The following is a 25,934-nucleotide window of genomic DNA, read 5'->3' on the forward strand; positions in this document are numbered from 1 at the left end:
TGACTTATTGATTTTCCTGTCAAACCCGCGGGAGTCTCTGGGCCCGCTCCTTAGAACAATAGAAGAGAAGGGGGCGTTGGTGGGTTTCACCATAAATGTTGGTAAGTCTGAGGCAATGATGCTCTCTGGGCCTTCTGAACCACGTTGGACACAGGAACACTCTTTGCACTGGAAGACTCACTCCTTGACTTACCTGGGGGTCCAGATCACGAGAGACCCGGCAAAACTTTACAAAACTAACCTGCAAACATACATCACCTCATTACAGGACGAGTTGACAGCATGGGAAAAGTTTACCTTGTCCTTCATAGGCCGGGCAAATTTGATAAAAATGATCTCATTTCCCCGATTATTATATCTATTTAATGTCCTGCCATTTTATCTGAGACCAGTGGATGAACATAATATTAACCGTTTGTTTCGCAGATTTATTTGGCAAGGGAAGAGGCCCAGAATAGGATTCCACACCCTCACACAAACCCGAACCAGTGGCGGAGTGAATTTCCCAGACATTAAGCTGTATAACCTGGCAGCAAACATGCGAATTCTCCGAGACTGGTTGAAGGGTACCTCTATATACTCAGCTCTAGCGGTTGAAACATCACTAATGGGAGGTAGGTCACTGGTAAACGTATTACATGAGCCTTATACATTGATGCCCCAGGAGCTGAGAGCCAATCCTCTGTTTACAACAATTTGGCGGTCTTGGGTTGTCATACGCCGTGGGTTGGGGCTATCGCCACGGGTGTCACTGGCACAGACGTTTTGTACTAATTCTAGGTTTCAGGCAGGGAAGGCACACCACATTTTTCATGGTTGGCAAACACTAGGCCTGGGCAGGGTGGGAGACATAGTGGATGTACATTCCAAAAAGGTCCTTACTTTCAACCAGGCGACACTTTTATTTGATTTCATCAATACACACCCTTTCCACTTCATGCAACTACAGAGCTATGTGACGAGTGTTACTTGTGGCTTCAGTGATAATGACTGGCAGGATAAGCTGATAACCAAACTTACCACATGCAAGCTGACGAAACGGCTTGTGTCAGACTACTATACATTCCTAAGAACTGAGACCAAGAGGGAAGAACATTCCACAGGAATAATGAAGTGGCAACTCCGTGACCCGTCATTGACACCTACTCTGATTTTACAAATGTTGAGGAACACGCTTAAATTTACACCGTTTATATCTTATTGGGAAATGGCGTTGAAGATTATGCATAGATCCTATATCTCGCCAAGGCGCAACTTTCTTATGGGTAATATACCGAGTCCGATCTGTTCCAGGTGTGGAGAGGCCGAGGCAGACATGTTCCACTGTTTATGGGCTTGCTCACAAATCCAACAATTTTGGCAACGCATACTTGTATTTACTCATACGCATACACCATATAGAGTAGCTCTCACCCCAGCCTGGGCTCTTTTCGGGTACATTACTAATGAAGGGGCTGTGATCCCCACTCATGGTAGAAAATTCTTGTACATGATTTCGGCCTCGGCCCGGAAAACGATTTTACAAACCTGGCTGGCACCTAATGTGCCCACCCTGAGGATCTTCCTGGACAAGCTCTCCTTCCTATTTAGGATGGATTGGGTGGAAGCATCCCTTCAGAAGGAACTAAAAACCCCCAAATTTTTTGAACTATGGCAGCCACTTATACCCATCCTTCCAACGCATATACAACAGAGGCTCAAACAATGCTTCTGTACAACTACATGGTTTCTGGAACAGGCGGTAGCGGGCCGAACACCCTTGTGAGCGGAGTTGTCTCCTAAATAACACATTGGGCGAAGTGCGGAGCCGTGTGTCCCGCCCCCCCACCCCCCTTCCCTCCCTTCGACTTTCCCTAGTCTGTTTGTTGACCCCTCCCCCTTTTTTGTTTTTCATTTTTTACTCTAGCTATAACTTCCCCTCTCTCATCATTTGGGGTTATCTAGTTACAGAGTGGTAGTCCACTCGTATTGTATTTCCATGTTGAATTCTATGTTTTTAGCCTTATGTTTATCTTGATTGAGAGGTACTTTGCCTTAATTTGCAAATTGGAACGCTAAAATAGTTACCATCTTTAATAATGGGCTTCTGTAATACCGGAAAGAGGGAGGTAATTCCTTGTACCTATGTTTGCATGTTAATATACTAATGTTGAAAATGTTTAATTGAAAATGTTTAATAAAAACAGTTTGGAAAAAAAAAAAGAAACTGGGAACTGGTTAAACCTCCAGAACAGAGAGCTCCCACACAGACTATTGTGACATCAGCTCCCTTAGAGTTACTGATGATCGACTACTTGACCATGGGCCCAGCTCATCTGGGATATGAACACTGCTTGGTGATGACCGACCACTTTACCAAATTTGCTGTGGTGACCCCCACTCAATCCTGTACCCACTGACACCATTTTAGTTTCCTTCGATGTGAGGCATTTATGCACATCAATACCTCACACTAATGGCATCAGTTCCACCCGCTGGCTTTTGTCTACCTCCAACATGAACCCCGATCTCATTGACTTCTCTTGTGATCTCCTCTCTATTGTATTGACCAATAACTTTTTTCTTTTTGAGGACACTTACTATCTCCAAATCAAGGGCTCGGCCATGGGCTCTAATGTGGCACCCCCTTACGCCAATGACTACATGGCCCATTATGAGGACACTCTCATCTATGCCCATAATTCCTTTCACAACAATGTTGTATCATGGAAAAGATACATAGACGATATCTTTTGTATTTGGAAATGTGATCTTACATCCCTCAATGAATTTTTTCAATTCCTCAGAACCTCCTGGCCAGGACTAGATTTCACTATGACATATGACTATAACCAGATTAGCTTTCTGGATACCCTTGCCATTAAAGATGCTAGTGGAAATCTGTCCACTGACCTGTACTCTAAACCTACAGACTGCAACAGTCTGACAGTTTCCACCCACGCAATATGAAAACGTCTATACCCAAATCTCAGATACATAGACTGGCCAAAATAGTCTCCAATCCAGTCTTGAAGGAACAAAGAATTCAAGAAATGAAGTCCAAGTTTCGCGATAGAGGTTATCCTTTACAAGTCCTTGACATCCAGAATAGCACTACCAATAGTAAGAAGAATTCTGTTGACTATCGGATATCGTCCGTACACCAATACCACCCTTCAGCATATAAAATACACAGAACCATACGCCAACATTGGCACATCCTTCAGACGGCATATCCTACCATCAAAGAATTTAAATATACTTTTCTACCTTGCTTTAGGAGACCACGCAATATTAGAGATGCCCATGTTCGAGCAGATATTGGTCCATCGCGACCATCCCCCCCTCAACGCTTCCTATGCAATCCAAAGATGGGCACATTTCCCTGTTTGAATTGTAACCAATGCAGCAATGTCCTTAAGGGTGACACTATCCATCACCCACACAAAGGGAAACGGTACCATATTGACAATTTTTATACTTGTGACACCAACTTTGCAATATATCTGATAACGTGCCCCTGTGGCTTACTGTATGTGGGAGAGACTACTCATTCCATCAAAGACAGAATATCGAAACATAAATCGACCATTAGGTGCAAGAACCTCCTACTCCCCATACCGCATCACTTTATTTCCAAAGGCCACAATGTGTCTCAATTGAGATTCCAAGTAATCGAACAAGTGACACCTCCCCGTCGGGGAGGTGACTGGATCTCTATACTCAAACGTAGAGAAGCATTCTGGATTCATGAGTTGAATACCTTGAGTCCAAAAGGACTCAATAGAGATTACGACTTGCAATCCTTTATGTAATTTATTTTATGTATACTGCCAATATTGCCCGTTATATTGTTTTTCCTAATATTTCTTCTTTTTCTCATTTGCTATTAAATACTACAGTATGTCTTATGACTAGTTATTATAATATCTGTGTTTCCATTTATTCATTCTAGATGTGATGCCATATTAAGCAAGCCATTCATTGACTATTGAATCTATCTCTATTTACTGCGATATGTAAATTGTAGATGCTAATCTATTGTCTCTCCCTACAGAGCCGTCCTCTCTGATATATCCCCTAGACGTCTGTATCCGGTGACACTGCCTTGCCACAAGATTTTCACTCTTCTGTGACACACAGCGTCTCACTTTCAGCTTGGAACGCATCACCATTGCCTCTGCATCAGTGGAACGCACATCACGACCTATCACCGATCATGTGACATACACGCGTCACTTACGACCCGCCCCTTCCGGTCTCACTTTTCGGCTCCAGTGCGCGCATACTGCCGCTGTATTTTAGGGACCACGGACGTGTCTGTCCTTTACTATTGACTTGCGGCTGATACCACGCTTTTCCTCTCTCTCCCTCAGCCCTCTTGCGGCTTGGTAAGTAAGACATTTGGCATCGCCTTTTGATTCTGGTTGGCGTGAGTTTTGCCTTTCCATAGGCAACTCCCACATACACTCACTGGCATATGTCTCTCCCCAAATTGGCCATTTCCACGGCCCTCCACAATATTACCAGCATCTTTACTTTATCTGTAATACTGGTAGGTACTGCATCACATTTGCATGCGGTTTCTATTATGGACATCATGTCCTTTTTCTCATTTTTTTCCACACTGCTTCTTCCCTCTAGATGCAAACAGTCTTTTACAGGGGTTTCACTATATGCACCAATCTTGCTATCATTAGGTATGTACTCTCTTATCTTAATTTTGCTCGTTCACCTTTTTACCGTCATACCCTCAGTCCTTCATAACAATATCTTGCCTCCTCGATAGATCATAATGTACAATGTTTTTGAGTTGATGATGTTGCCGGCATAACTATGTGGTTGTCATCATAATATCATTTATGACAATGTTGACTTATCTATTATTGCTCTTTCTGTTGTATATACTTTTGTTTCTTTAATATTTATGTTTATGCACATTTATTTTGTTCCTGTAGCACACTGATGAAGGTCCTTGCAGACTGAAACGTTTGACTACTGTATGTATTAAATATCCCCTTTTGCATCACATCTATTGGAGTGTGCTAAATTTATAATATTCCCCACTCAAGATCAGATTGCTGAGTTGGCTGCACAGGCCATCTGTCGAGACTTCATCTGGGTGTACGGCTGTCCGAAGAGGACTCATTCCGATCAGGATGCTAGTTTCCAAGGCCGAGTGATGGAGGAGCTGCACCGCCTGTACCAGATTGAGAAGTCCAGGACAATGCCCTATCATCCCCAAGGGAACAGAGCTTGTGAGCGCTTCAACCGGACGCTGATCCAAATGTTGAGAACATTGGAAGACGACAGGAAAGTCCATTGGCCTGAGTATGTGGCTGAGCTGGTCTGGCTGTACAACAATTGAGTGCACAGTATGACCAGATACACCCCGTATACCCTGCTATTCAGGCGAAAAGGACGCGAGATTATGGAATTGGATCCTGCAGAGGACTACCCACGAACGGGGATGTCTTCCTGGGTCCGAGAACATCGGCACTGGCTGCAGACCCTTCATCGTCTGGCGCAGACCAGGTTTCGAGAGGGACAGCTCTCAAGGCTGGAAACCGGATGTTGGTCCGAGATAAGCGACCTCGAGGCAAGATGGAACACCGCTGGGAAAAGACTTCTTATCGGGTGAAACGCCATGTTAAATCCAATGTTCCCGTTTATGAAGTTCAACCCTAAGGTGAAGAAGGGGTGCCTACCCGAATAGTCCACCAAAGTATGTTGCGCCCTTGCCTGTCCCAAGACCCCGAAGCAGGGGAGAATGGATCAAGTGCTCCTGCAACTCTTACCCCTATGGTTCTTGATTTGACTTAGATGAAGGAATTGAGGGTACACTGATTAAATATGCTGATGACACAAAGCTAGGAGGGATAGCTTATACTAGAGAAGAGAGAGAGGATTCAAAAAGATATAAATAAACTGAAGCAGTGGGCAGCAACTAACAGAATGGTTTTTAACAAGAAAAAATGCAAAGTACTACATCTGGGGGCAATAAAAATGAAAAAAACATATACAGAATGGGAGGAATAGGGTTAAGCAATAGCACATGTGAAAAAGACTTGGGTATACTAATAGATCATAACCTGAACATGAGTCAACAGTGTGATGCAGCAGCAAAAAAGGCAAATGCAAGTCTGGGATGTATCAACAGATGCATACAGAAGCATACAGTCTAGATCACGCAAAGTCATTATTGCCCTCTACTCCTCTTTGGTCAGATCTCACCTGGAATACTGTGTCCAGTTTTGGGCAACACATTTTAAAAAAGACATCAACAAACTTGAGCAAGTTCAGAGAAGAGCAACCAGAATGGTGACAGGTCTGCAAACCATGTCCTATGAGAAACGGTTACAGGATTTGGGAATGCTTAGCTTGCAAAAAAGAAGACTGAGAGGAGACTTAATTGTTGTCTACAAATATATCAAGGGCTGTCACATTGTAGAAGGATCATCTTTATTTTCATTTGCACAAGGAAAGACTAGAAGCAATGGGATGAAACTGAATAGGAGACACAGATTAGATATTGGAAAAAACTTTCTGACAGGGTGATCAATGAGTGGAACAGGCTGCCATGAGAGGTGGCGAGTTCTCCTTCAAAGGAAGTCTTCAAACAGAGGCTGGACAGACATCTGTCTGGAATGATTTAGTGAATCCTGCTTTGAGCATGGGGTTGGACCAGATGACCCAGGAGGTCCCTTCCAACTTTACCATGTTATGATTTTATGATTCTAGGACATATTCGTCCCATTACCTGAAAGGGATGGCTCAATGCCTGGGAATCCCGAGGAAGTACGCGGGACCGGAACTCCAGAGACGGCTGCTCCAGAGAACTCAGGTGAACCCCATCTTCCACACCTCAACCTGTATCTACCACTCAACCCAAGTTCCGTCGTCCCAAGCGGACGACAGCTACAATACCCCCCTCTTGATATGAACAAGACCAATTTATTTGGCAGCGGATTATTCAAGAGATGGAAGAATGCCACCGTCTACTACAGGAACTCTTGCCGGTGTAATGGCGAGCTAAAGGAGAGGGGTAGTGTAAGTAGGAAGACCGGGCTGCGGGCACCTGTACTGCGTCGGGTCCGGAACTGATGAGGCTGGGTCCCAGGTTGTCCGGGGGAAAGACTAGGGAACCGGACAGACCTTTTCACCCAGAAGAAGGTTACGTGGCAAACAAAAAAAGCATGCATAGCGGCGAGCAGTTTCCCGCTGATGGAGACAGAGCAGGTATGTGCACAGCATGTTCCGCTTAGCGTGAAGCAGCTCTGCAACGTACCGCGGGCGGCTACACATGAGAACACCACTGGCACCAGCAGCAGAGGAAGAGTCGTGGGCTGAGTGCTGCGCGTGGGCATAGGAAAGAGGGCCGTGTTCACGACTGTTCATTGTGGCCCTCTTTGCCGGACAGCACCACACAGTTCTCCCTTGAAAATAGACTGTACGCAACTTCTTTGACTTTGGCTGCACAAATTTATGGACTGTTGGCTCAACGGGTAAAACCAGAGACTGCCCGTTGCCGCCAGAAGATATACTGTGAGCTGTAGAATTTCCCCTGAGGATATTGCATTGGCCGTTGCTGGGACTACAATCCTCATCAGATCATCCGTGGCCGAGGACGCCACAAACATGGTAAGTTTATCGGGTGGACTGTTATTACGTTTGTTGTCGTCTATTTTCCCTGCCATTTGCCATTTAACTGTTCATCTCCCTGCGAGGAGTATTTTCACTGTTAAATGAAATTGCTAACCCTTGCTCTGCCATTCTTGCGTCACTGCATCCCGCAACTTGGTTACACCAGTGGCATGGACTCTCCACTGGTCCAAAGTGTGAGTACTCTGAGGCGGCTAGCAGCAGCTTTTGCTAAGCAAATAGGCATCTGAAAACACCCCAAACTGGTTAATTCCTCTGGCTAGCTTTAGAGAACTACAATAAGGTTTTAAAGCAGTGGTCCCTAACAAGTGGCTCGGGATCCATATGTGACTAGCAGGTCCATGATGTGCGGTTCATGGCTGTCTGCCGGCTTGGGATTTAGCTGTAAATCAAGCACCAAGGGTGTTGTTCCAGATACAGGAGTCACGGACGGGAAAAGAACCAATTTCACACAGTCCACTTTCTGTAACTATTTTACTTAGAGATTAAATTATTCCTACTCGGTTTTGATAGCCACACCAAGAGAACACATCAAACAAACATTTCGCCAGAAGGCTATATCCTCTGTGCTGAACAGCTCGGCACCCAAGAGAACTGTTTCTGTTATATTCTGTACGTAAATTGACCTGTTGGCGTGCCCATCTGAACTAGCTGCCGTTACCTTATTACACCCTGAGACAAGCTGGTTTGATTAAATGCATGCAAAGCATGGGCTCGCATGCAGTTCAGCACAGTTATTCTCAATAATAAGAATATATACCGTACTTCTATATCTATTTCCCAATCAAATATTCCCCACCTGTTCCGCTGTAATCTCAAGAAAACTAGAGGAAAAGTCCGTCCTCTACTATATTAAGAATATTCCAAAATTAACCATATTTGCATACATATCAGCAAAGGTGCCGTGGACAGTGTGTTGGAGCTGAAGCATTGCTCTGTTTTATATTGTTCCATGGAGACTGCTTTTCCAGCAGAGAAATAGGAAACACAAGTCTTTTCTGGTGTTCGCTGTGTACTGTGTCAGCACCAAAGAGTAGCATAGAATATTCAGTCACTGAACCGCAAAAGAATGAGGTCCGTAAAGTCAATATACGTAACTAACTATAGGCCTTGTATCTCTTGGCGCCAAAAATATATTGTGATGCGTGCATGTTTACTTACTGTGGAATCACAGTGGGCTTTAGAGTGCTTTTGCTAGGTCTACTCCGAACAAAATAATCAGCACACACAGGCGGAGCTCCTCCAGCTGTTGAGCAATACCGAGGATGCTTGTGGTGTGACTCTCTCAAGGGGCGTAGCACCCCTCTCTCCAGGTCACAGTCCCACTATTCCTTAACAGCTTGTACGGCAGGAATTCCCTCGCATCAGGACAGGTTCGGAACCAGGACCAGCTCAGCTCCAATCTGCCACTGATTCTAACTCAGAGGGGTTCTGTCATGAGAGGATATAATCGGATCCTTCTCCAGCACAGCCTCACTGACCCCTCACTCCTGCAGACTCTGCACAAGATGGCCGTGCTTCCTTTTCATGTGTTTCATTTTATATAATCCTACTAAAACATCTTATGGGCATAACACAGTCTCTTAACCATGTTCAAGAACAGCGACATCTTGTGGCCAGTTAACAAAATTAACTATAAAGAAACAAATATATTTACAGCAAGTACAGGGATTATTCAGGTGTGCGTACAAGTATCCTCAATTATACCGCCCTGGTGGGCCGACATACTGTACATCTCACATGCCACCCCACTAGAGGTTGATACCCTCAGCAACCCTTCCTATACAAATTCGTCTTGCGCACAGCACTGTGGAGGTACACCAGCATTAGATCTATTTGTCCTATGCATAGTTCTAGGACCAGACGCGGTGGGCCAACACACATCTCATATAGCACCAAATCTGGCAACCAGCTATGGAGAAAAGATCTCCTGACTGTGACTTTTGTGAGTAGCCCAGCCGAGAAGAGCAGATCTGAAAGTAAATATCCTTGCAGGGGTGACAGAGGAGGGAAATAAGTATCGCAAGCTAATGACAGAAAGATACTGATAGTTTTAGGGGTGCTTGAAGCTGGACACAATGGTGTGGTGCAAGTGTCTGGTTTTGGGAATACCAAACAGGGGGTTAAGTGGTGTGGTGCTTAGATGTAAGTATACTGCCTATATGGGAAAGGGGCACAAGATCACAGTTTGCTTTCTATAGGAAAACTGTAGCTATCATCACATTGGTCATTGTAACTTCTGAGTGTCACTACTGTGGGGGTTGGAGGAGGGCTCTGGAGGTGGCTCGCGATTATCTCCCAGAGTTGAACTTTGCTCTCAGGGTTGAAAACGTTGGGGACTGCTGCTCTAAAGTATAAAGCCTACAAACGCTGCGCGCACCCTACCACGCAGGGTGGCCAGTAATATATGCAATCAGGCTAGCTGTATAAATTAAAAATAAAAATTCCTCTGCTCTTAAGAATAGAGAGGATCTTTAATAGGAGTTAAATTGTCTTTCAACCAGGCAGCAATATTATACTTTTGTCTGTGAGGCCTTTAATCAAAAGACAACAACAATAACTTTTCAATATAGGTGGCAGAATTTCACTATCTGTATGTTATGCTTCTGATCCTCAATTTGACAAAAAAAACTCAACACGCATACTTAATAGCTTTTTAGTAGACATATACAGTGTGTTCTTTATATATCATGCAGTTGGTTAAATTCCATACACTTGTAAGGTTTTTAAAGTGTTAATCCCAAAAAGTCAAGTTTTTACCTTTCCATAAGAGATCAGTCCTATGAAACATCAAGAATGGGGCTTTGGAGCCCCTGTCCTGAATTGAATGGACATGTGCATGCTTGGCCTCCACTCCATTCCGTGTCAATGAGACTGCCAGAAATAGCTAAGTGCAGAGTTCAGAAGCCCCACAGAAAATGATTTAAGTGGTTGCCAAGTACCTTCGATCCATCCAGGATTTGGCTGCAGAGCCCCATTCTCAGGATTCCAAAGCCCCAATCTCGAGATTGTGGCGGGTCCTAGCCATTCAAATCTGCAGCAATCAGAAAGTTTTCCCCTATTGTACATATACAGATAACTTGATTTTTGGGAAATAACCCTTTAATTATTTTATATATATATATTTTATTAGTAATTTGTCCACTATCCTCTTAAACCAGATACATTATGTTACCTGTAAATATATATTGTGCATACTGGTTTGTTAAAATTTCTTTATACATATATCAAACCGATCTCGTTTATCTAAAATTTTTGGCAGAACTGACTAAATATGATAATCCCCAAACAGTAGAGAGTGTATAAAAAAAGGTTTGGAGCTTTGACATAACAGGGCGTGAAATAGTGGTAGGAATGATATATAAATATAAATTATAAATAAGTATTAATATATTAATAAAAATGTTTTGAATAGTGAAAATGTCATGCTTTGGTTCCATAAGGATGTGGGTTATTAAATAAAGTAAGATAACTCACTCATCGCTAGCTTCTTTTTGCTGAGAAATTTCCTGACCCTAAAAAATAGATGATATAGATATTATTTTGCAAATAAAAAGGTTTTTGAAGTTATGTAAAAAAAAAAAGTGCCTGCAGGAAGAATGTGTCGTAATGAACAAAACTGTACAAAATCTACTTGGAGGAATCTTTCAACGTTCTGGTAGGGCAGCAGTGGTGTGGTGCCCTACCAGAAACAGATGATGATCCTTAGAGATAGATGCCCGCGCCATACAGTGAAGTAGGCACCATGATGGGTTGATAGTAGATCAAGAATTAACTCTTGAATATTGAACGACCCAGCCCGTTGGGTGCAACTGCTTGGGTGCAACCAGGATTCATTAAGGTAAAAAGCTTTATGAAGAACTGATAATGTTGATAGAGAAACCATTTAATCTTCTCTCAATACTATGAATCATCCAAAGAAAACAAAAAAAAATTCACCAGCATCGATGCAATTTTTTTTTAATTGGCATCATTAGATGGAGTTAATGTCAAGAACCGGGTGACCGCCCTGTACACATGTCCGGTATGGTGCAATGCGGGACATGGGTGGCGGCGCCCAGAGGACGAGGTTGCCTGACCGTCGACATGCAGGAACTGTGGCACATGACCGCAGGGGGAGGGGTCGAGGTGGGGCCAGCCATGGGAGCTCATGGATAGCTGAGCGGAACGCAGCGGAGACTAATGGGAAAGGTAAGAAGTGAGGAAGCCAACAAGCACACACAGGGGTAAACCGGTACAGGCAGAAGTCAGAAAACCGATTGGGCAATACGGGTACCAAGGGCAGAGACAGAAGGGTAGTCAAGGATCAAGCCAGAGTCAGTACTATAGAACCAAACAACACAGTACCAAATCAACAGGCAAGAGCAACGTGGGGGACAGACCGGATCAGCAACAGGATATAATCTCACAGAGCAGGCATAAGGCACAAGCATGCAAAAACACCAGGGTCAACTAACTCAGCCGAGGGCAGGAGTATAACTGACAAGGATTTGAGCTAACCAAGGCTATAAAAAGCCCTCCCAGATCCAGAAAGAGGCCACAATAATTAACCCCTGGAACGTCAGTCCAAAAGCTACCATAGGATCATGACAGTTCACTTATCAACCTACACAGGGGTCTTCTCAAACAAGAAAGAACAATGTGTGAATCAATATGAGCCAAGTAAAGAGGTCACATCAATGTCGGTGAATCTTTCTTATGTCTCTGTAGGATCCACTGAGGATGAGTTTCCTACACCCTTGATTGTGATGTGCCTATGATTGGAATGGTTTTGGTGAGTGAGTGCAATACCTTTCTGGATAGTACCCAAAATGGCAAATGTATTTTGGCTGTTAATGCTCTTGCATAATTAAATACAGCCGCTATGTTAGTATTTATGGCCATAATTTCTGAATGCCATCAAATTGTTTGCTACTCAGCTCAGGGTAGACCTCATTATTACGTAGTCTATTGAGGAACAAAAGCTTTTTACAATCATCAAAGTCTCTTCTTAGCTAATGCTACTTGACCACTCAATGGTCATTGGAATTAATAAATCTACTCACTTTTTTCTCTAAAACAATGGTTTTAAATACTCCCATACATAGTAGGTGAAAGTAGTCTGAACTTGCTGATTTGAGCATTGAATGGGATCAGGTGATCATTGAATGTATATGGGGGACTTTTCTGGGAAAGATGATATTGGAGAAGAGATGGATCAAGCAATTGGATATTTTATGCCAAAACCTTTTGTTTTCAGGGGAGGTACCATAAGTTGCCGCGAGAGGTGTGCGTCAGTAGCCTTCTACCCTCACCTCATTAAAAAAAAACATGACTGCTCAGCCAATCCAAGTGCTCCTGATCATGGTTGATTTGGGAAAGGTAACTGTCTACTGAATCATAAAAGGTATTAGATCCCCCAGGGTAGAGATGAAGATACAATTTTTTTTACTGTATACTAGACAGTTACTCCTGTAAAATCTAGAGCCGCTCCTTGTACTGTATTTTTTATTACTCCACAATGAGTAAATTCTATAATAGACCGTTCTACAAGAGGTGACCACACTGGACCGCCATGCTCTTTTATTTTGTAGTTTAGGAGAGAACAAAAAGAATATTCCTGTAGGAAAACTGTGGCATATTATCAATTTAATTACAGCAGTTTTTAGCATCATTAAACAAAGAAAAGGATGTAAGGAACAGATTTGCCAATGATAGCCCAGACTATGGCTACTTCAATACCTGACCTTCAATGGTCTATATTGTCTAGTTTGTTAATTATTGCTTACTCTGACAAACTTTCTTACCTTCCCATTATTTATCACCACAGTGTATACTGTCTGATGGAAGATCATATGCATGCCATTTATATTACTTCAAAAGGGTGGCATTGTTGGCCTACAAGATACAAAACCCATATGACATCACATGCACTACCGCTCAATGCCCAATGCAGTATGCCCAATGCGGTATGCCCAATGCGGTATGCCCAATGCGGTATGCCCAAATGAACGAAGTGTAACAAGTACAATGTAAAGGACTCATAATAGATTGGCTATTGTGCAGTCGCAAATCATTGCGTGCACTGTGAGGATTTTTCGGTGCCGATGCATACTCCGAGGCCACATTTCGATTACAAAGGAGCAGCCTCACTCTATTCAAGTATATTGAGTGAGGATGGAAACAGTCTAGTCATAATGTGGCCTGGAGTATGCATTTCGCATGTTAAGATACTGAGTATTTTATCCGACTACGAAGAGATATCATCCAACAATTCAACTTATGTAAAGGTCTTTTTCAAGGACATTAGTCATACAAATATAGCAAATAGAATCTAAAGGTAGTGTACTGTAAGTGGTGGACATGGGGCAGGTTGTTGGAGATTAATTATAAGTACATAAGATATACTGGTATCCATGACAAAAATACAATACAATAAAATGGCACAGTAAGTATATAGGATGATATGGTGTGATAAGAATACAGTTGAGACAATATCATAATTGAAATACATCATAGTATGTAGTCATCGGTCATGTGGGTGAAAGATTTGTTCCTGGAGGTTAAAAGATAGAGGCAAGTGTAGCAAAGTCGGGTATGCTAGGGTTAAATTCTACCTCTACGGGTTCTGATTAGATCACCTGGCTAGCCCTGCATATAACTAGGCTAGCTGTTCTCCTTAGTAAGCTCAGTGAAGCTGACCAGACTGGATGAATCTCGGAGCTGAAGAGATGCAGGAAAGATAAATATCTTGGTACCGTGTTAGCCAGTAGATAGAAAATTATTTAGAATTGCGAGTCCTCGGTGGTTGATACCATTTAATGGATAACTGAAAAGATGGTAACAAATTGCAAGCTTTCGAGACTACACAGGTCTCTTCATCAGGCATAGACTAAAAGAAATTCTGAAGAATCACATATTTATGCACAACACAGCACAGAATTGTCATTATGGGAGTGATAAGTGATAAACAGTTGTGTCCATAAATATAGGAAAGTTCCCAGATTAGGAGCGAATGTTTTGTTGTCCTCTGATTGGGGTCTGGTTCTTTTTTTTCTGTTATCACTCTCCCATAATAACAGTTCTGTGCTGTGTTATGTATAAATATGTGATTCTTCAGAACTTGCTTTAGGCTAGGTTCACACTTGCGTTGTGCAGTCCGTTCAACAAATCCATTAAACGGACTGCACTAACGCAAGTGCCGACTTTGGCACTGCGTTAGCGCAGATGGAGCATCTGCTAGCTCCATCTGCGCTAGCAGTGCGCTAGCAGTGATGGACCCGGAAACGCTGCAGCCCGCTTCTCTGGTCCGTCACTCAATGGCTTACACATCGCTAGGGCACGCCCATTGTGGGCATGTGCTAGCGATGTGTCCGCCATTGAAAGTAATGGCGGCGTTAACGGACTACGTTACACCAAGTTATGCCGCGGTGTAACGTAGTCCGTTAAACGGGTTCACACAACGCAGTGTGAACCCACCATTAGTCTTTGCCTGATGAAGAGACCTGTGTAGTCTCGAAAGCTTGCAATTTGTTACCATCTTTTCAGTTAGTCATTAAAAGGTATCAACCGCTGAGGAGCTGAAGAGAGAGACAGGCCAGAATCCCTCTCTGAGAAGAGTCGTGTGCAGAGAACTGCTGGTACCAGTGGTTATCAGCAATAGCCGTTTTGTTTGACCGAGCTGGGGCTAGCTCAGTCGTCTGAGTAGCCAGGGTCTGTTCTGTTTAGTTAGCACCTGGACAAGGCCAGGAAATTATGTTTGAGTTTGTTTTAGTGCTGTGCAACCTGTGGAAAGCAATAAAAACTACATGTGTTTGGATCAAAGCTGTATTGCTGTGTGAACGCTACCTAAGACCTAATGCCTGCTAGAGCAAGGGAATCCCTACATTGGTAAATTGTATGTTGTAACTATGAGACTATGAAGGGCTGCAAGTGTAGTAAAGGAAGAAAAACAGACATGGAAGGAAAGAAGGAAGGAAGATAAATTAAAAATGGAGTGGGAAAAAGATAGAAAATATTTGTATGACTGACTATGTAGGGCAGGGAATTGGAAAAAGTACAGCATAAATATATATGGGAAAATAGTAATATGAACATGTATATAACCTGTAGAGTGTACAGGTGAATACACTGATATACAGTAGGTATATGTGTGCCAAGAAACAGCATGCACAATCGAAAAGACTTAGAAGGATATGTAGTATGCAGTGGTATGTAGTAGCATGTAGCAGCAATGTCTATACATACAGTGTATGCCTATGTAAACATATAACAATAATTTTTATTTCTATAGCGCCAACATATTTCGCAGCGCTTTACATTTCAAAGTGATACACATTGGAGGCCAGAGGGATGTATGCAGAGGGAATGGAGAGCCAAAACAGTTGAAACATACCTGTGGAGGATGGGAGCCGGACTAGCTGGTGTCCAAGTTGTTACAGTACTAAGCCGCATTGCATGTGGAATCCAAAAGATACCGGTATATGAAGGAGCAGGGATGGGCAGCTGGAAAGTGGCGCATGGGCTGGAATTGTGACGCACGCAATGTGATAGATTAGAATGCACAGGTGTCATGCCACTTTCTGGCTGCATGCCCCTTCTTCCTTTCCACTTTTCTCATCTTTACATGACTACACCTTCCTATAATAGGCTTTCTGCCCTCATATAGCCTCATATTTATATTCACCTTTAATCTCATTCTATTGCATTGTTATGCCATTTAAACCAGTCTTTTGATTATACATAAATGTAATTGATCCCAGAAAACCTGCCTTCCCCAGTTACATGTGCAACCTGTTTACATTTAATCTGTTTGTTATATTGAATGACAGATATCCTTGAAAAATACCTTTGCATAGGTTGAAATGTCAGACAATATCTGTTCTTCCTGTTGTCGGATCAAATAAATTTCCAATACTTAAAGCATAATCAAGTGTACTCTTCTACTTTTATGCTGTCTCAACAGTGGTGACAGCCTTACTCCCTCATTTCTCTAAGTATATATATGCACCCACACAGAGATTAATTCTTGTTTATTTTTCACTGTAGCACACAGAGAGAAGCTACAGTGGTATTGAAGACATTATAAAGCACTACTGAACTGTGTAGCTGTGAATCCAGCTCTTATGTAAGGCAAAACAGTTGTTTGAAGCTGCAGCTCCATCTGCCTATGCCTGCTTGATTCTCGTTGTGTAGCGAACTCCTCACTCCTCCTCCTTCCTCTTTCCATATAATCTATAATATAACGCTGGGAGCGTCACTCTGTCCGAAGCTTTTATAGACTCCGCAGGCGCAAGCGCCGGCGCAGTCTGGCCCCCACAGAGTGACGCTCCCAGGAGATCGCGGTATGCGTAAGCACTGAACGCATACCGCGATCTCCACCGGAGAGTCAGGGACCGCCAGGAGGGTAAGTATATTCACCTTTCCAGCGCTGCGTGCGGCTCCGTCTCCCGGCTCCTCTGCTGTGACAGTTCAGAGGGCGCGATGACGCGCTTAATGCGCGCCGGCGCCGCCCTCTGACTTACCAGTCACAGGCAGAGGAGCCGGAGTGTGTCTTCAAGAAAATGGCGCCGGAAAGCGCGGACTGCGCAGGCGCCGATTCCTGCTGCTGGAATCGGCGCCTGCGCAGTCCGCGCTTTCCGGCGCCATTTTCTTGAAGACACACCTGCAGTGGAGCCGGACGATAGGTGAGTATGGTATATTTTTTTTTTATATGGCAGCAGCATACGGGGGCATACACACTGGAGCGTCTTATGGGGGGCATATAATACAATGGTGGCGCAGGATGGGAGCAGCACATGACAGAACGGGGGCAGGATGGCAGCAGCACATGACAGAACGGGCGCAGGATGGCAGCAGTACATGACAGAACGGGCGCAGGATGGCAGCAGCACATGACAGAACGGGCGCAGGATGGCAGAAGCACATGACAGAACGGGCGCAGGATGGCAGCAGCACATGACAGAACGGGCGCAGAATGGCAGCAGCACATGACAGAACGGGCGCAGGATGAGAGCAGCACATGACAGAACGGGCACAGGATGTCAGCAGCACATGACAGAACGGGCGCAGGATGGGAGCAGCACATGACAGAACAGGGGAGCAGGATGGGAGCAGCACATAACAGAACGGGCGCAGGATGGCAGCAGCACATGACAGAACGGGCGCAGGATGGGAGCAACACATGACAGAACGGGCGCAGGATGGCAGCAGCACATGACAGAACGGGCGCAGGATGGGAGCAGCACATGACAGAACAGGGGAGCAGGATGGGAACAGCACATGACAGAACGGGGGCGCAGGATGGGAGCAGCACATGACAGAACGGGCGCAGGATGGGAGCAGCACATGACAGAACGGGCGCAGGATGGCAGCAGCACATGACAGAACGGGCGCAGGATGGGAGCAGCACATGACAGAACAGGGGAGCAGGATGGGAACAGCACATGACAGAACGGGGGCGCAGGATGGGAACAGCACATGACAGAATGGGGGCGCAGGATGGGAGCAGCACATGACAGAACGGGGGCGCAGGATGGGAGCAGCACATGACAGAACGGAGGCGCAGGATGGGAGCACCACATGACAGAACGGGGCGCAGGATGGGTGCAGCACATGACAGGATGGGAGCAGCAAATGACAGAATGGAGGCGCAGGATGGGAGCAGCACATGACAGAACGGGCGCAGGATGGCAGCAGCACATGACAGAACGGGCGCAGGATGGCAGAAGCACATGACAGAACGGGCGCAGGATGGGAGCAGCACATGACAGAACAGGGGAGCAGGATGGGAGCAGCACATGACAGAACGGGGGCGCAGGATGGGAGCAGCACATGACAGAACGGGGGCGCAGGATGGGAGCAGCACATGACAGAACGGGGGCGCAGGATGGGAGCAGCACATGACAGGATGGGAGCAGCAAATGACAGAATGGAGGCGCAGGATGGGAGCAGCACATGATAGAACGGGGGCGCAGGATGGGAGCAGCACATGGCAGAACGGGGGCGCAGGATGGGAGCAGCACATGACAGGATGGGGATGCAGGATGGAGCAGCACATGACAGAATGGGGGCGCAGGATGGAGCAGCACATGACAGGATGGGGACGCAGGATGGAGCAGCACATACCAGGATGGAGACCATATACCAATATAAATGCTCGCCACCCAGGCGTAGAACGGGTTCAATAGCTAGTATTATATAATGGGAGGTGCAACCTGATACCTCACTGTGTTGGCAGTCTGTATTGCTTTGACCAAATAGGATATGAGCTGTTTTTGCAGAGTGGATGGTGAGTTCAGAATACAGAAGGAGTGTAAGAAGTGGCTCTTAAGTGTAGAAGAGAGCTTTCTTTTCTATTATAAGGTATACAGATATATTTTTACAAAGTTTCATATATTCTCTTGTAATGTTTTTTTAAACAACAAGGAAGACTGAAGACACAGCAGCAGACTAGGATCCAGTAGGCACTTTATCTACAGGCTCATTCAGATGTCATTGATTTTTGATCAGTGTTTATATGCCAAAACCAGGGGTGGAACATACAGAAAAAAATCTATAATTGAAAGATTGACACCTGTTCTGTGTTTTGGAGACACTCCTGGTTTTGGCATACAAACAGTGATGAAAAATTACTGACGTGTACATGAGCCCTTACTCTCTGTGGCACCATAAGCCTAAAGACACACAAGTGTATATTCGCTCATATAGGTCAATTATGCAAATCACACTCTGATCAAACTCTAATCAGAGTTTATTCAGAGTTTGATCCGATTCTCTTGGATGAGGAGAAGATGGAGAAAAAAATTCTCCACCTTCTTGACTTTGTCAGTCCGTGAAAATCAGACCACATTTGGATGTCATCCAACTGCAGTCCAATGCATGACACCAATATCAGGTCTCGTAAACCCTTAGTTCAGTTGATACAGGGGCTCTAGCGCTATAATGCATTTACCTGTACTGCAGCGCTCTACAGTTTAGTCCCTTAAAAGTGAATTGGACTCAGCTGAATTATAAGGCTCAGACACTACAAATTGTACTCGCTAATAAGACATAGCTCATTCAATCAACTGATTGTTCGGGCTGCCAGGAATCAGAATGTGACTCATCTGATATTCATGATGAAGATAGGCCATCAATAATAAAGTCTACGTAAACCCCCTTTAAAATATGCATTAATAAAAACATGAAGGCAAATCGCATTAAAAAGAGTAATACAGTGTGTCCGTAAAGTCATGGTGCACTTTTATAGTTTACATTTTGGCACCCTTTCTCTGGCCCAATCATATCAAACCTGTTCATGAGGAGAGATAACAAGAACCAATCAAACAACACAAACTCATTTAAGCTGTTGCTGAGCCCCCAGTCAGATTAACCCCTGATAAACTGAACTCTGATTAATACACTGCTAGGTCTGTGACATCATGCAACCACAAGCTTATGCTATCGTTTGGATGTGTGTAGGGCAACAAATGGAGCTCACATCAAACTGCACTGAAAGGGTATGAAACTGGGAGAGTTTTTCTTTTATTTGGAGCAGATTTCACATTTCTATCTTTTTTTGTTGCTTTCCAGCGACTGGTCAAAAGTGCACCATGACTTTACGGACACACTGTATATACGTTTTGACAGTTAGTCCAAAATGATGTGACACTCAAATTTTCAGGAAAAGTGAGGAAAAACATTTACCATAGAGATGTATTGAAGAAGAACTGCAGTTCTCTGGTAATGCTGAGCTGTCCAAATATTGATTTCCAAATGCAATGATAAGCAGATCAATGATTTCTTCTTTCTGTATGTAAAAAAAGCATAAAGTCAAATAAGAATATCTATTTTATGGCATGTTCTCAAAGACCATACTATGGAAACACTGGGGAGTGCAGTTTGCATAAAAAAAAAACCCAAACAAACAATTTTTCATGACTGGTACCACCTTTATTAGTGTATGTGTTACACACTTTCTGAGCTTTCTCTGTCAACATCCTTCCTGCCACATTCAGACTTGACAGTATCCAGCCTCGCTCAATATACTTGTTTGGAGTGAGACTGTATGCAGTCTAGTTGGCATGTGACTGCATGTGTGCAAATCATTTACTTGCTGTCATGGCTCTCAGCCCCAGAGAATCCTCACAGAGTGTATTTGCAATCAGAGATCTTAAAAAGTCACGAAGAATTTATGTAACGAGTACACTGAAAAAATGGAGTAGGTAATGTCCCTGCTCTACAACTATGAGCACGGGCTGCAAAGTGAATCTCGTCTGTTAAGCAGTATGGAATTTCTACTACATCTGACATTTGTGCCCGATCCCGACACTTGGAGGTGGAGGATCAGGGTGTTTAATATGGACAGCTGCGTGTTCTTAGTTTGTTACATTATATATGAGGAGAAATATTTATGGCCACTGAAGTCATTCATGGGCTTACCTCAAAGGAAAAGGTATTACTTACTGAAAAGGTATTTACTCATTTATGTGAGGCTAATATGATATAACAGTGGACCTCACACGCCACTAGGAAATGTGTCTCGCTGTCACTGCAGTAAATGTAATTATTAGGACGGCTCTGATTCACACAGCCATCACATGGTAACCGGCTCAATGTCAGTGACGACGCAGGAATTCCTCTGGCACTCCAAGGACTATCTGCGTGGTTCTCTGATTAGCAAATCTAAGCTTAAATGGATATTATACTAAACAAGGTCAACAAAAATGGTTTCCAGAGACAATACTCATGTCCAGAAGGCAAAACCATTTCTAGACCTAGTTCCCACACCTCCCTAATGTTTAAGTCTAAAAGTTAAAATAAAAATGCTCCTTAAACTTTAATTCTTTAAAGAGGACCTGTCATCAAATCAAAAAGGGAAAGTTGTATTCCCACCATTTCCCTGTGTATTTTACTTTTTTCTTTTTTTTAATCTGCCATATGGTTCTAGAGATATGGACTTTTTTTATCCATTGCCATTTTGCATGCTCTTTATGAGGAGGCGTGGCTTACAGGTCTAATTATGCAGATCATACATTAGACACGCCCCCACAAATCCTTAGAGCCACGCCCCCTTAGTAAAGATCATGAAAAATTTGCACTAAATGCAAAGCCCCATATCTCTGGAGACGTATGGCAGATTTTAGAAAAGATAAAACAAATAGAATACTCAGGGGAACAGCAAGAATAAACTATAAGCAAAGACTGACCACTTTTGACTTGGTGACAAGTCCTCTTTAAAGGGACTGTATGCAATTTAGACAATTTCTTCAAAGGTCGTAAGTGTAAGAAATGTTACAAAAACTTTCTAAAATACTTACTCTGAGCATTCTTTTCTTGCCCCCCTAATGCTGTTGGGTCTGTGTTCTCAGGAGGTCTCGCGGATATTGCATTAGACAAAGCAAGGTCCTACTGTCGGCCAGGAAAATACCTTTAAAGTGAACCTGTCAGCAAAATTTACCCCATAAGCCAATTGCACCACACGTCTGTTCTTTTTTTACCGATTCCTAACATTCCCGTTGTTTAGATAAAGTTCCTATTACTATGTCAAAATCACCATTTAATATTGTGGTGCCAAATATACTAATGACTGAGGAGTCCCAGCATGTCTTGCCCATCTTTTTATGGGACCTGTTGCGATTTGATTTGCATGTGATTTGACATGCATTTTTTTTTATTTTAGCACAACAGACTTTTACATATATGACAATTCGAAATATACTATTTTTTAACGTTTATGTTTTTTTCAAACACTTCTAAAATGTCTGCTAGCCCTAATCCTCTGCTGGCAGCTGCATGCACCAATGTTTCCCTAAGCATTGTCCTTCTGTGCCCTGCCTCCGACATATAAAGGATTTTAAAATAGAAAGGGTAAGCGCAGGTCATAGCAGTATATAATGTTGTACTGACATATTGTATTATGTAAAAATAGTAGTAGTTTACAGGTCTGGAGTCTGGAGCTCCATGCTCTGCTCTCAGGTCAGTGCAGGAGATGTTAAAATACTGACCAAATACTGAACGTGTGAACGCGGCTTTAGTTAGAGCTTGTTCACAATCACTCATTAACGTTTTTGCTGCATTTTTTAAGGTTAAAAAACACTGTACTTTATAGTACCAACAAAGTGAATTACATTTCAGAAATTTCATGCACATGCGGCTTATTTCTTTTCTTGCAGATTTGAACCTATTAAAGCGTTTTTACCAAAATCTGCAGTATGTCAATTCTTTCTGCATTTTTGTAGCATTTTCCCCATTCAAATGAATAAGGGAAAAATGCGCTTAAAAACTAATAAAGATGCACATATAAACAACAAAAAAAACATGGTGCTAGCGGGGATCTCACCGGATCTCACTGCAGCTCAACCCGGCTGGGAACGGAGCCTCAGTGACCGGAGGTAACCTCTATGGCGTCACTGACTGCGTTCTCAGCAGCTCATTCACCAGTGGTTCTCAGCCTGGATTATCGCATTTTGGCACCGTCCAGGTTGAAAACTAATTATCCCCCAGACATGGATTACGGCATGGGACAGAATAACTGAGAAATGATGGATATTGTTGTGTTTTTTTGTTTTATTACAGGAGAACAAGGGCTTCGGTGGAAAAGGCGTTAGGTGAGTATAGCTGTGTTTGCTATTTTAAAATAAAAAAGTAAAACTGTTTTGTTTTATTTCTAATAAAAGACTTTATTCTTGCTGTGTCTTTATTTACCATGCAACTATAGGATTAGTAATTGATAGATGTCTTATAGACGCCTCTCCATTACTAAGCCATGGGCTTGATGTCACCTGACAATACAAAGGTGACATCAACCCCACTAATATGAACCGCACTTGCCACTGCTACAGGGCTAGTGGGAAGAGCCGGGAAAAGCGCTAGAATTGGCGCATCTAATAGATGCGCCTTTTCTGTGCAGCTGAGGGTTGCTATTTTTAGGCTGGGGGGTCAATATCCATAACCAATTACCAGCCTGAGAATACCAGCCCCCCAGCTGTGAGCTTTAGCAACACTGGTTGTCAAAAATGGGGGGACCACAGGCCGTTTTTTTCTTATTCAAATAATTTTTTAAAAAGCGTGGAGACCCTACTATTCTTGATAACCAACCTTGCTGAAGCTGACAGTTGAGGGTTGCAGCTCCCAGCTGTGAGTTTTGCCTGGCTGGTTATAGAAAATACAGGGGAATCCACAGCATTTTTTCATTTATTTTTTTATAGTGCAGGCAGCGGCTGATGAATAACCCCATCAGCCTTTCCTGCTGTCACTGTTATTAGCAGCAGCAAGGGTAGACTTCTTCCCCGGCACCGATGCAAGTCACATGGATGACATAATGTGTGTTATGCGTATGCACATGTGCAAAATGTTTTGTGGCCCATGCTGACATTAAAAAACAGACATGTCAGCGTGTTTTGCCCACAGACACACTGACATGTGCACAGACCCATTCACTTGAATAGGCAAATAGCGCTCCGTTCCTCCCGAGTCTCCCGTATGGCTAAGCAGTACTGTACAGCCACATATAGGGTATTGCCACGTTCAGTGGAAATTGTGGGACAAATTTTGATGCCTCTTTTACCCACTTCTTGTATAAAATCTTTGGCTAAAAGTTTGGCGGTAAAAATGTAGTTATTTTGTCTTCACTGCCCAATGGTATAAAATTCGGTAACACCCACGGTGTCAATATGATTACTGCACCCCTAGATGAATTCATTGAGAGGTGTAGTTCATAAAATGGGGTCTCTTACAGGTTGTTCTGCTGTTCTGGCACTTCATGGGCTCTCCCAGGGGGCATGGCACCTGCAAACCATAACAGTAAAATCTGGCGCTCCTTGCTTTCTGAGCTTTGCACTGTGCCTGAAAAATATTTCCTGATTACATGTAGGGTATTGGCACACTCAGGAAAAAATGGACCTCAGTATGATGTAAAAAAAAATTCCTATTAGCCCTTAGAAAAATTTAAAACTTTGGGCTAAAACAACATTTTAGAGGTAAAAATGTAATTTATTCTTTCTTCACCGCTCAGTGGTTCATATATAGGGAGTTTCTGTTGTTCTGGCACCTCAGGGGCTCTGCCAATGTGACATGGCACCCTCAAACCATTACTGCAAAATCTGAACTCCAATATGACGCCTCTTCCCTTCTGAGCTTTGCACTGTGCCTCAAAAGTAGTATTCCCGTACATATGGGGTATCAATGTACTGAAGAGAAATTTCACAAATCTTGGGGTCCAATTTCTCCTACTACCCTTGGTAAATCAAAAAAATGGGTGTGAAGAGAAAAAAAATATGGAAAAAATATTATTTGTTTATTTTTATGGCTCAACGTTATAAACTTCTGTGAAGCACTTGGGGGTTCAAAGTACTCACCACACATCTAGATAAGTTCCTTGGGGGGGTCTAGTTTCCAAAATGGTGTCACTTGTGGGGGGTTTCCACTGATAAGGCACATCAGGGGCTCTCCAAACGCGACATGGCGTCCGATCTCAATTCCAGCCAATTTTGCGTTGAAAAAGTCAAACGGCGCTCCTTCTCTTCCAAGCTCTGCGGTGCGCCCAAACAGTGGTTTACCCTCACATATGGGGTATCAGCGTACTCCGTACAAATTGCACAACAACTTTTGTCGTACAATTTCTCCTGTTACCCTTGGTAAAATAAAACAAATTGGATCTGAAGTAAATTTTTTGTGAAAAAAAGTTAAACGTTAATTTTTTTTTAAACATTCCAAAAATTCCTATGAAGCACCTGAACGGGTAATAAACTTTTTGAATATGGTTTTGAGCACCTTGAGGGGTGCAGTTTTTAGAATGGTGTCGCTATTGGGTATTTTCTGTCATAGAGACCCCTCAAAGTGACTTCAAATCTTATGTGGTTTCTAAAAAAAAATGTAAAAATGAGAAATTGCTGTTTAACTTTTAAGGGTGCGTGTCCACGGGCCGGATTACATCCGGATTAGCTGCGGATTGAACGCTGCGTACAACCGCAACATTCAATCTGCAGCTTCCAGATGTTACAGCATAGTGGAGGGGATTTTATGAAATCCTGTCTCCATTATGCGTGTGAACACGCATCCAGCGGCCTTGCGTTTCCGGACATGCGGCGCGTCTTTAGAACGCAGCATGTCCGTTTACCTTGTGGCGACGCTGCGTCGCTGCAAGGTAAATCACAGGGCCCTATGTATGGGGTGCGGAGATTCCGGATGTGTGTAATGAACACATCCGGAATCACTGCTCGTTCAAAAGGTGGAGGCGCTTTGGGCGGAGCGAGTTTCCCGCTCCTTCCAAAGCGCTGGCAATCCGCAATGTGGAACCTTACCCTAAGGCTACTTTCACACTAGCGTTTTCT

At 43.5% G+C, this 25,934-nt stretch overlaps 1 protein-coding gene across 1 annotated transcript in view; it reads right to left on the reverse strand.

The window, feature by feature from the left end:
- MYPN (myopalladin) overlaps positions 1-25,934 on the reverse strand; it is a 288,939-nt gene that overhangs the window by 246,913 nt on the left and 16,092 nt on the right. The window contains exon 2 of the mRNA XM_069753441.1: positions 20,308-20,410. The gene's annotated coding sequence lies outside the window, so the exon portion shown is untranslated. The remainder of the gene's footprint in view (positions 1-20,307; positions 20,411-25,934) is intronic.

Source organism: Ranitomeya imitator, chromosome 2, assembly GCF_032444005.1.
Source record: "Ranitomeya imitator isolate aRanImi1 chromosome 2, aRanImi1.pri, whole genome shotgun sequence".
Lineage (NCBI taxonomy): Eukaryota > Metazoa > Chordata > Amphibia > Anura > Dendrobatidae > Ranitomeya > Ranitomeya imitator.